This window comes from Hyaena hyaena, unplaced genomic scaffold (assembly GCF_003009895.1).
Source record: "Hyaena hyaena isolate Hyena2069 unplaced genomic scaffold, ASM300989v1 scaffold_644, whole genome shotgun sequence".
In the NCBI taxonomy this organism is placed as follows: Eukaryota; Metazoa; Chordata; class Mammalia; order Carnivora; family Hyaenidae; genus Hyaena; species Hyaena hyaena.
Window position 1 is genome coordinate 1,065,826 of NW_024081273.1, and position 11,073 is coordinate 1,076,898.

The following is an 11,073-nucleotide window of genomic DNA, read 5'->3' on the forward strand; positions in this document are numbered from 1 at the left end:
ATCTGAATTTTACCATAACATGAAAATCTATACCTTGATTTATTTTATTTATTTATGTTTTGGTAATTTAAGATTACTGTATTTCCTTACAAGAAGAATGTTTGAACAAATTTTATAGGTAGTCAATCAACGCTTGTTCAAATTGGCCTTTATTGGAGCTTTATTTATTTGGAAGTGAACTTTTAACTCTTAATAAAAATCCCAAGATACTACACAAGACATTCACAGGAACTTTTTTCGTCTTTTTTTTTAATTGTTCACAAATGTTTGCTACATTATCCTACACACACCAGAGAAATGGTACATCTTTTTCCTTCAATTTGCATACAGTGGAAATATAAGAGTATATATATATTTTTTAACAAAATGTAACAAATAGGAACTACCATGCTGACAGTTTGTCTGTGAGAAATTATCTAATAAAAAATAATAAGAATTTATTTAGCATCAGTCACTTCCATAACCAGGTATTATTCTGATTAATAATGCTGCCATTAGGCTTCTGGCATTTACTTATACCACTACTGAACTTATAGTATTGCTTCCCACCTTGGTTCTACTTCATAATACTACTATAGAAAACTGCTGCAGAGCAGGGATAAGTATATGCAAAGGTAAACAAAAAAATCCCCAGCTTATTATAAGCATGACTATGCATGACAGAATTTCTTCCCAAGCAATGGCCTTTTAAATCGTCAAGAAATCACCAGAATGGAATTTGCCAAGATATCATGCCTATGTCCAAGAAGAGTTACATTTATTTATATCCAACAGAGGAGTTAAAAATCAAACTAAGTGTTTAGTTTGGGGTGGGTTGGGGAATCCAGTCATTTGAAAAATGATTTTAAAATAATGGCAACCAAAAATAGGTTCACTAAATTTATTTTAAAAATCATTAAGAAAAGAATATTACATTCTGCCCAATGCTCTGGGTATATGCCAGGGACATATGCACTAGTGATACTTTTCCTCCTTTTCCCACATCCCAAAAAGTTACGGTGACCACAAAGCAAAGTGTTCACAATAATTACACGGGGAAAGAATTTTTTCTTGTTTTTAGGTTAGACCACCAACAATAAACACGAACTAAAACTCATTCACTCTGCTGATGTTTCAAAATTTCAATGTTAATTTTTGCATGCCCTTTCCTCCCCATTTGTAAGGAACTAAAACATTACATCTAGTAAACAGCAAAGATTTCACTACATCTCAAATGCAGAACACCTATGAATCAGAGGAATGTTGGGTTTTTGAACAGAAGCAGATTTAAAACAACAACAACAAGATGCAAGACTCCTTCAGTTCTTCACTAGTCTTAGAAAAACTTTCCAGAATTCTGCTTCACAGTGTTCTGCAGCAAATATTATACATTCTGTATCTGGTCCTGTGTTCCAGTAATGGTAATGATCGGATCTTCGGACCCTTCTAAAGCCTTGTCAATTTTGATTGAAGTTCCTGGTTCATGATGGATTTATTTAATCTGTTGACCATATTTGCCAGTAGTAGATCCAGCCAAATCTTTGGGAATAGTTCCTTGTGTAGTAATAATAGGTCCATCAACATCACCATATGAGCCACGACCCCCTGCATAGGAATAATCATATCCGGAGCTATCCCATGGTTCATGGGCCATCTGCCATTTGGATGGGCTCCATGTATCTATTGGAGAGTCCTGAATTTCATGAAAGCCATCATAGTGGTCTCTGGGTCTTTTTCTGTCATAGGCCCTTAGATCTCTTCCCCTAGGTGGTGGTGTTGGAGGAAGAGTCCGAGCTCTGCTACCACCCCAGCATCCTCATCTAGGAGGAGATGGAGAAGGTCCTAGACAAAAGGTCATATCATCATAATCTCTTCTAGATGGAGGCATAGGACATCCACCCTACCAAGAGCCATTGTGCCAAAACTGCCTATCCCCCACATGGGAAATTCCAAAGCATGTTCATGGTGGTTATCAAACATCATTGTAAAACCACCATAATTGTCAGTTTCATTGTAAAAATTGGGATCATGAGGCTGTGCACCTCCTTTGATGGAGACTCCAAAGTAAGATCAAGGATGATCTTGATGCACTTGACAACCCTATCAGGTTTTCCTCCAATAAGAATGACTCTATCAAGAATGAGGACAGCATTTCAAGAAAAGCATGATTATCATCTGAGTGTTCTCTTGAAGTTCTTTGATTTTAGCATCTTTGACTCCAATAATTCCTCCTGCCAGACTCTGATGAATCAACAGTCCCAACTTGCAAAGTCACTTCCTTTATAGACAGTGTAGGTAATATAAGCATTCCACAGCATCAGAGTCAGAGTCAGGTGGATTTGCAGTGGGTGATGGCACGTGCAGGCCCTCTTCCAAGGTAGAGACAATTTTCTTCAGAATTTCTCCAATTGTTTCAATATCGGCACCAACACTCAATGTATTCTCTGGGTCACTGCTATCTGTGACTGAAACACTGGCATTATAGTCTGAAGGAGGGCCTTTTTTGGGGGGGCGGGGAGAGAAGGAGTGAGGGAGTGAGAGAGAGAGAGAACGAGAGAGAGAGAGAGAGAGAGAAAGAGAGAGAGAGAGAGAGAGAGAGAATCTTAGGCAGACTCCAGGCCCAGTGTAGTGCCTGACATGGGGCAAGATTCCACCACTAGGAGATCATGACCTGAACCAAAATCAAGAGTCAGATTCTTACCCCACGGAGGCACCCAGGAGCCCTTTGAGCCTTAATATTCTTGTTTCCTTTTCCAATCACGGCACCAGCATTCTTGCTCTGAAGCAGAACGCATAATTCAACCATCTCATGTTTCTAGACCTTTAACAGCTTGTTCCTTCTTCTTCCTGTGCTCCTTCTCCATCTAGCTGTGACTGGCTCAGTGCCACAGGGCAGCACAGGGACAATGGCCTCACCAAGTACCCAAGCATGGGGGTGTCAGTTGGTCCTGCCAAATACACTTCAGTTCTGCTCTGCAAGGTTATATAATACCTGACAGGTGTGTCCATTTAACACAAGATAATGGAAACTGAACAGCCAGAAAAAACCTTCCCCAATGCCTTGATTTATTTTAAATAAGTCAAATTCTTTTAGTCCTACAATCTATTAGTTTCAGCTGATTTGTATTTCTTTGAAATAGTAAGTTCTGACTTAATTGATCTTTGTAGTCATTGTTTTCTGATCTTAAAATAAGAAATTGCATTGATGGAACAATTCAGAACATTTATTTTTTATTCCCTCATTTCACTCTTTTAACTGATGTCATTACATAATTACTAAAATTCTAACAAAAAATCCATAGCATTTCCATTTAATGTTTTTTCAGAAATCCTTAATTTCTGGCATGTATTATATTAATTTTAATATAATAAATTTATTTGGTATTACAGCCTTTAAAAAGGGCCATGAGATCAAATTACATGATAGAGGTACAATTCTAATCATCCACACTAACTATCGTCTAGGTACTTTTTAAAACACAATATTAAATTAAAAAGCTATTTTAATTTAAAATATACAAAAAAATCTAAATTCTATCTGCTTGCATGTAACAAATAACTTTTTTAAAGGTTATGTAGACAAAGAGTTCTTATTCCCTGCTGTCAATCCTACCATGTAAGAAAGTAAATAGACAAAAGGTAAAAATCGTATTGTTGCCATCCCAATTTGCTTCACAGAGTTCACTTATCTGGCATTAAGGGAGTTACACAAATTAAGCATGATTGTGGTATATTAGTATTATAATTAGTACTTTCTAAATCTATTCACAAGAGGCAACCACCTAGTGTTTTTAGTCATATCTGATCTACAAAGCAAGGAATTTGCTTGTGGTAAATGGCAGTACTTTCCAAAAAGCAGTTAATCATTAAAGGGGAAAAAGCCTCTTGGCATTTATTGTTCACAGCACAAGAGAAAGGTTTTAATATGGCTGTAATTTTCAATTCCAAAAGAATTTCTTCACAGTTGAACAGAGATTAGTGCCCAAATTCCATTAAGAGGTTCTATAACTTTCTGTTAGAGACTGGAGCTGTTCTACAAACTGATGAAATTTTTTTGTGTGAAAAATACAGGTCAGGTAACATTTTGAAGGTACAAAGAGGCAATCAGTAATTTAAAACTACTGCTTTGTTGTATTGCAGACACAGACAAGGACTTTTATGCTGGCAACTGGTTATGGACTGAAAAATTCACTGACAGGTTGTCTGTAGTTCTCTCTCTCTCCAGTTACCTAAGAAGAAATGGTTGTCATGGATGACTCTTTGTGAGGAAGGGAAAGGCCATTACAGCAGCCTAGGCAGAAATCCTCATGCCAATGGCAGTAATCAAAACAAATGGAGAACTTGTCATCAGCCTAGCTATTACCCAAGAGTAACACCAAGAGCATCAAACAATCTATATTAAAGCAGCTAAAGTAATTGTTAGACCATTGGCTTGTAAAATGAAAGTGGTACCGGACAAGAGCATGAAAGTACACAGTGACTGGAAGATGTAAATATCTGTAACAGTAAGTGATGTCTTGAAACAAAATTTAATCTGATTATTTTTCATGTTCCCAAATTTCAGAATTTGGGTGGTTTTCAATTGTTTTGTTATTAGGGCCAATCCTTTTTTTTTCTTCCCCCTTATTTTCCTGCACTACTTCCTTCTTTTCCATTTTTTTTTTCTTTATATTCAATTCCTTTCCTCACTCAAATTTCTACATTTCTTGGGGCACCTGGGTGGGTCAGTTGGCTGAGCATCCGGCTCTTGGTTTTGGCTCAGGTCCATGATGATGGTGCAGAGCCTACCTGGGATTCTATCTCTCCCTCTCTCTCAGCTGTCCCCCCACAAAATAAATAAACTTTAAAAAAAACCCTCTGATTCTTCATTAAGTAACATCAGTGAGTGGTTTTTAAGATATGCTACTGTGTGATTCTGACTTATTGTAAAAATCAAGGATATTTAAGTAAATATTGACCCCAAGTGAATAATATACATATGGAGCATGGGATGGGCACAATGAAAGAAAATGGTGAAGCAGATTTCCAAACCACGTTGTTAGAGACACCACTGTTTCTTAAAAATAACTATCCTAAAATCTATATGTCCTTTTTTCCTCTAAAAAACTTTCTGTGAAAATGCTTTAAAATCTTATTCAAATGTAAGAAGTAACATACATGCATTGTTTTTCATTAATATTGTTATTCATATGCCCCTTCTTGCTAGCTAGGTGCGTGTTTTTCTCGCTTTTAACTATGTTCCATTTACACATTTTTCTACACCACAATTTCAGCCAATTTGTAAATAAGGACAACAGAAAGTAGTCTGTCTTCTTTCCCATTATCACTACAACTATTCAAAAAAAGTAAGAAAGAAAAATACAAACTCAGAAAAAAAATGAGCTTTAGGAAGAGCCCTGGGCATAGATGTAGAAGTAAAATCCTTAATGAGTTTGTATTTTTTAACAACATACTTGTTCTTTGCAACCTTTAATTTTAATTGTAAAATAGAGATGATGCCTAACACACTGCTATTTTGTAGACTACACATAATGATTTTTAAACTATTCTACACATATAGAATGAATAGGATAAATATATATTTTTTATATAATATTTTTATTTTATAACTTCATACAGACTTATAGCTACTCAGTGTATTTTTTTTAGATAATTGCCAAGTGTATTTTCTAAGCACTGGACATACATTTGCTTTCAAAAGTCAGTTAGTAAATATAGCTTTTTGAATATTATAAAGCACATACACACATACAATGTAAGTTTTGAAGAAAAGTATTACTCTATGTGTCTTAAAATACATCATGTCAAAGAGTGGTTAAACAAAATGTACTATAATAAAAGTAAATTAAAGCTGGTTAGGAAATCTAGATACTTTTACATCATCAAAAGAAAAGTATGTTTGAATTTCTTTTTATGGCAAGACTTATCATCTTTGTTGCTTTTCTTTATACTACAGGCTGGTACACCTGGCACACCTTGATTCTTTTTCTGTAGTGGCACCTAGTTTCACAATAAATAATTTATGAGAAGAAATATTTCTCTCTATTATATTCAGATTATCTTTATGAGTTTCTAAAATAATTTCAAATGGTTTACTGGCTAAAATGAAAATTGCATGCAAGTGTTTAACCTTTCAAAATCTGGATCTAAATAAAATGTTTAATACTCAAAAAAATAAAATTTGGATCTTATTGGAACTGAAAAATAAAAAAGGATAATAAATTACATTGAAATAGTATAAAAATCAGCATCAGCTCTTGAAACTAAGAAAGAATAGCAGTTTTATGCTAGATACTAAAAAAAAACCCAAACAAACAACAAAAAAAAAAGCCCCACAATTGTACCAATGTATTAAACTATCATCAGATTAAAGAAAGGGCTAAGCAGAATTTTAACTTCCTATGGTAAACAGAATGACTATCAGTTGGGGAGGTAGGTAAACAATATGCTAGAAGAAACTCACTAACATTCTCAATGAGGGAAAAGCCATAGGTTGCATATAGGGAAGGCAGGTTTTGCCACCTATGTTATCCCGGAGTAACAGGAAACGCACCAGAAAGTCCATGGCTCACACAGAGTTGAGCTTGCTGCTACCATCTCTTTATACTTGTGTTGTCCAATTTAGTACCCACAAACCACTGTGCTATTAGGCAATTAGAAGTGACTAGTTAAAATATACCACCAGATTTAAAAAAAAAAAAAAGCAAGAAAGAAAGAAAAAGAAAAGAAAAAAGAAGAAAGGAAACAATGTATAAACAAATTTAAGGTATTCCGTTAATAATTTTTATATGGATGGGAAGCCTGAGTGGCTCAGTAGGTTAAGCGTCTGACTTTGGCTCAGGTCATGATCTCACGGCCTGTGGGTTAGAGCCCCGCGTCGGCTCTGTGCTGACAGCTCAGAGCCTGGAGCCCACTTCAGACTCTGTGTCTCACTCTCTCTGCCCCTGCCCCACCCATTCTCTCTCTCTCTCTCTCTCTCTCTCTCTCTCAAAAATGAATAAACATTAACAAATTTTAGATAATTTTATATGGATTACATTTTGAAATGATAACATTTTGGTTATATTAGGTCAGTGAAAATATATCATTAAAATAATTTTACTTGCTTCTTCCTACGTTTTTAAAAGTAACTGTTAGACAATTTAAAATTACATGTGTGGCTCTTTCTTAGTGCTCACATTATGCCCCTGTTGGACAGTGCTTCTCTAAGAAAACAAAAAATAATGTCATGATTCTAATTAACTTGTGACAGAAAAACACTGTCATGCAGAAAGCAGGAAGTGAGGGCATTGTATCCAAGATAATGTCAAAATGTACTAATGATGCAGAAAACGAACAAGTATAGGATGCTGGCAAAGTAACATTGTTATATGCAAGCCTTTCAAGACTTATACCGGCCTTAAAGATTCAGGATAGAAAAACAATAGAATTTCTGAGAGATTTAATCTCAATTTCTACTACCATATGAGTATACAATCCCCTATAGAAGTATGATGAAACAGAATAATCATGAAACATGAAAATATATAGTATTCAAAAGAGGAGAATATAGGGAAGGACCAAATCGAATGTCTTCTTATGAAATAAAATCCCTGCATTAAGTAACAAGTAGATTCAGTAGGACTCTGCATCTTATAGCTAGAAAATTCAGAGGCAAAGATAAAAAATAAATCAGGATACATTGTATTAAGTCAAAAATATTAAAAGCTAATATGCTAAGTACAATTGGAGGTAGGGATGAATTTATCAAAGAGCTAATAGCACTTAAGCTTCAAGTATCCTCTCTTGCCAAGGTTTTTTCTAGGCTTTGAGAGATGCTGTGTAATTTTGTATCTTTATACTTATTTATATGTTAATTCATTTTCTTTAAGAGGATCTCCAATTGCATAAATTTCAGATTCCATAAAGTCTGTATCAGCTCCTGGTACCTTGAGGAACTGTGATCACTCATCCATATTCACCCACAGACAGTCACAAAACACCTGATTTGTGTCTGGCATTCTTGGCAAGGGTGATGATCCCATATATTGCTGACTTTGCCCTAAAGAAGCATACTTTCCATCAGAAAATAGATGGTAGACACATTATGATAGGTTAATATAGACCTACAAACAGTGAAAAACAAATATTATAAATAATTTATCCACACAATATATAATATAGGCTTATTTCTTCTAATTTGCTGTCAAGATACAACACATGAATAAGTTCATCATTCAGTTTCTCAGAGTAGACCAGATGATGATTGAAAAATGGATACCCTAAGTGATTTTCATTCTGAATATATAAGTGCAAATACACAAACGTATACATATATATGCATACTCATAAAGCAGGCATTTTATTAGGCGGTTATGGATTTTTGTTTTGTTTTGTTTTCTTCATTGCACTTTGCTATGTTTTCAATTTCTGGAATAAATAGGTATTGCATTTTAAACAAATAATATAAATACTATTAAAACCCTACGTTTTCCTTATAACAGTTTTTGGTATTTTTTCCTTCTCAAAATCTCCCACTGTGGAAGTATTGTATATTTGTTAGTTTTGCTTCCATTTGCATTTGTACCTAGGCATAATTTCATAGATCATATCACAGCTTAGAAATTGCCAGAATTCAACAGTGATCTTCACATACATTAACAATTTCCCTGCAAACTGAGAACAATAGATGCTGAGGAGGTAGGAAAGTGTTGCTTCTCAGTTTTTGTTTTACTAGTTGACTCAATAAATGGCTTCCTGCCACATTTGTTGATCCAACTTTCCCTGTATTCACCTTAGGAAGTTAATATATTTACTACAGGAATGGGGCTTTTTCAGAAAATGAATGAAAAGAATATAACTACAAATGTAGATGAGATGATGCACACAAGTTGATGAGTACATAAGCACATACTTTGAATATGTTTGTGTTACTAAGTAGAATGAAAAAAATGTAGATTACTGATAGACTGAAGAAACAATGAACACTTGCTTAATAATGTCAAGAAGCAAAGGATAAATGCAAATATTATATACAAATGAGTGATGGTAACAAAAGCAAACAATACTTTGGAAATCATTTATATTCATTCTTAAGAATCTATGAGTGAAGAAAACTGATAAAGAAGTAACAATCAATTGAACTTGTGTGTGTTTGATTAAAAATGATTTTGGCACACTGACAGTGAACCACATTTCCAGGTATTTGTCATATTTGGATGAAATTATTGCCATATCCCAAGTTCAGAGTCAATAATTTATGAATAGATACTGTGTGCTGCCAGAACTATTCTTTCTTGTTGACGAGTACTCTATGTCATCTGAATGGGGGTCACCAGGTAGCTTTCTACACTCAAAATTACTCCTCTTTGTAGCTGTCAAGTAACCTGAGATTCTATTAGCAGAAATTCTTTCTTAAGGAGTTAAGTACTCAAACACTAATATAAGGAAGAGGGCAAATATAAAACTTCCATATTTAATACATTATTAAATCATATCAGATACTTTCCAAATGGCAGATAGCCAAGAGTAAGAAGTGACTTGGAATACAATTTACAGTAGATAAAGTATTGGTACACAACATGTGGAGAGATTCAGAAATGCTTCCTCATGATGCCAAGGGTGGAATGAAAAAAATATGCAGCTGTAGGATTGGGACCTAACTGTATAAATGAGGATAATGAAAAGAGAAGAAAGTTTAATAAATGGAAAATAAACTTTATTATAGCTAGCAATAACTGAGATTGCCTAGTCTAATAGCAGGTGACTAGAAATGGATGATTGATGAGGGTAGAATATTATGGACAGTCTGCTAGAAAACAGAGTTGATTATTCATGGATCCCACAAGATGAATCAACAATGAATATGAACAGGGTAGATTAAGGTGAGTCAATCACCATATATAAAACTTAGTCTAGGATTTGGAGCTTACCAGCCCTCTTCCTCATATATACCATTTTTCCTTTTTCCCTAGACTTCACACACACAGCTGCTCTGTGTGTGGATAGAAGGAGAGTGATTCTTCCTTCCTTTTCTTCTGTCTGTTTCAATCATGGTCATGAGAAATAGGATATCAAAACTGCCCCTCTTTAAAGGAGAAGACACTGAACAGCATTATTTCATGGGTGTTTCATGTCAAGTTCCAGAGAAGCAGATCCTGAGACAGAGGTTGGAATGCAAAGTGTTTCTTAGGAATCAACAGCTGCCAGCAGAAGGGGAGCAAATGGATTGAGCAGAGAAAGAGGTCAGAGTGCACCAGAGGTCCAATAAGCCTTCAGAGAACATGGTGAGGAACTCTGAAACACAAATCGCTGAAGAGATTCTCCCACATTAGGGTGAAATGGATGGAGCTTTTATGCCATGATTCAGCAAACTGTGACCAACCAACCTGCCATCTGTTTATGTGTGACCTGTAAGCTAAGAATGGCTTTTGTATTTTGAAATGATTGAAAAATAAATCAAAAGAAGAATATTCTGTGGAATGTGAAACATATTCAATTCAAATTTCAATGTCCATAAATATGATTTTATTGGGATATAGCCATATTCATCCCTAATTTACTAACCCTGGCTGCATGGGAGCTATAACAGCAAAGTTGAGTAGTTGTGACAGAGATTTTATAGCCTATGTAACCTAAAACATTTACTATGTGCCTCTTTATAGAAAAAGTTTACAAAAGCCTCCTTTGTTCACCTGCCTTACTCAGTCAGCCGTTGGGGGAGGTCGTCCTTTGCTGCTGAGGCAAACCTTTAGCTGACAGCCAGAATCTGTCTCTTGACCTCACTGCAGAGCTGAGCAGCTAATGCCTACTTTAAAAGGGTACAGTGACACATCTCTATGTCTACCAAAAGGGTAATTTCAGAAGATCACATGCTAAATGAAAGCTATCTGGGAAATTGTCACATTTAAAATATAATTATTTTTGCAGTTGCTTCAACATATTATGTAGGGAGAGATGTTAGGATACTAGGGGTAAAAATTCCCCACCCCACCCCCCCGGATTTCAGCACATACATATACGCTTCTCATCAATTGTTTATTATACATGACCTTGTTGAAAAGGAGAAGAGTGCTACAGGACTTTTCAACTATCAAGCGTTTACTGTCATTATGT

At 35.2% G+C, this 11,073-nt stretch overlaps 1 pseudogene; it reads right to left on the reverse strand.

The window, feature by feature from the left end:
* Positions 1-1,250: 1,250 nt before the first annotated feature.
* On the reverse strand, positions 1,251-2,798 carry LOC120219732 (annotated as a pseudogene).
* Between the last annotated feature and the right edge of the window lie 8,275 nt (positions 2,799-11,073).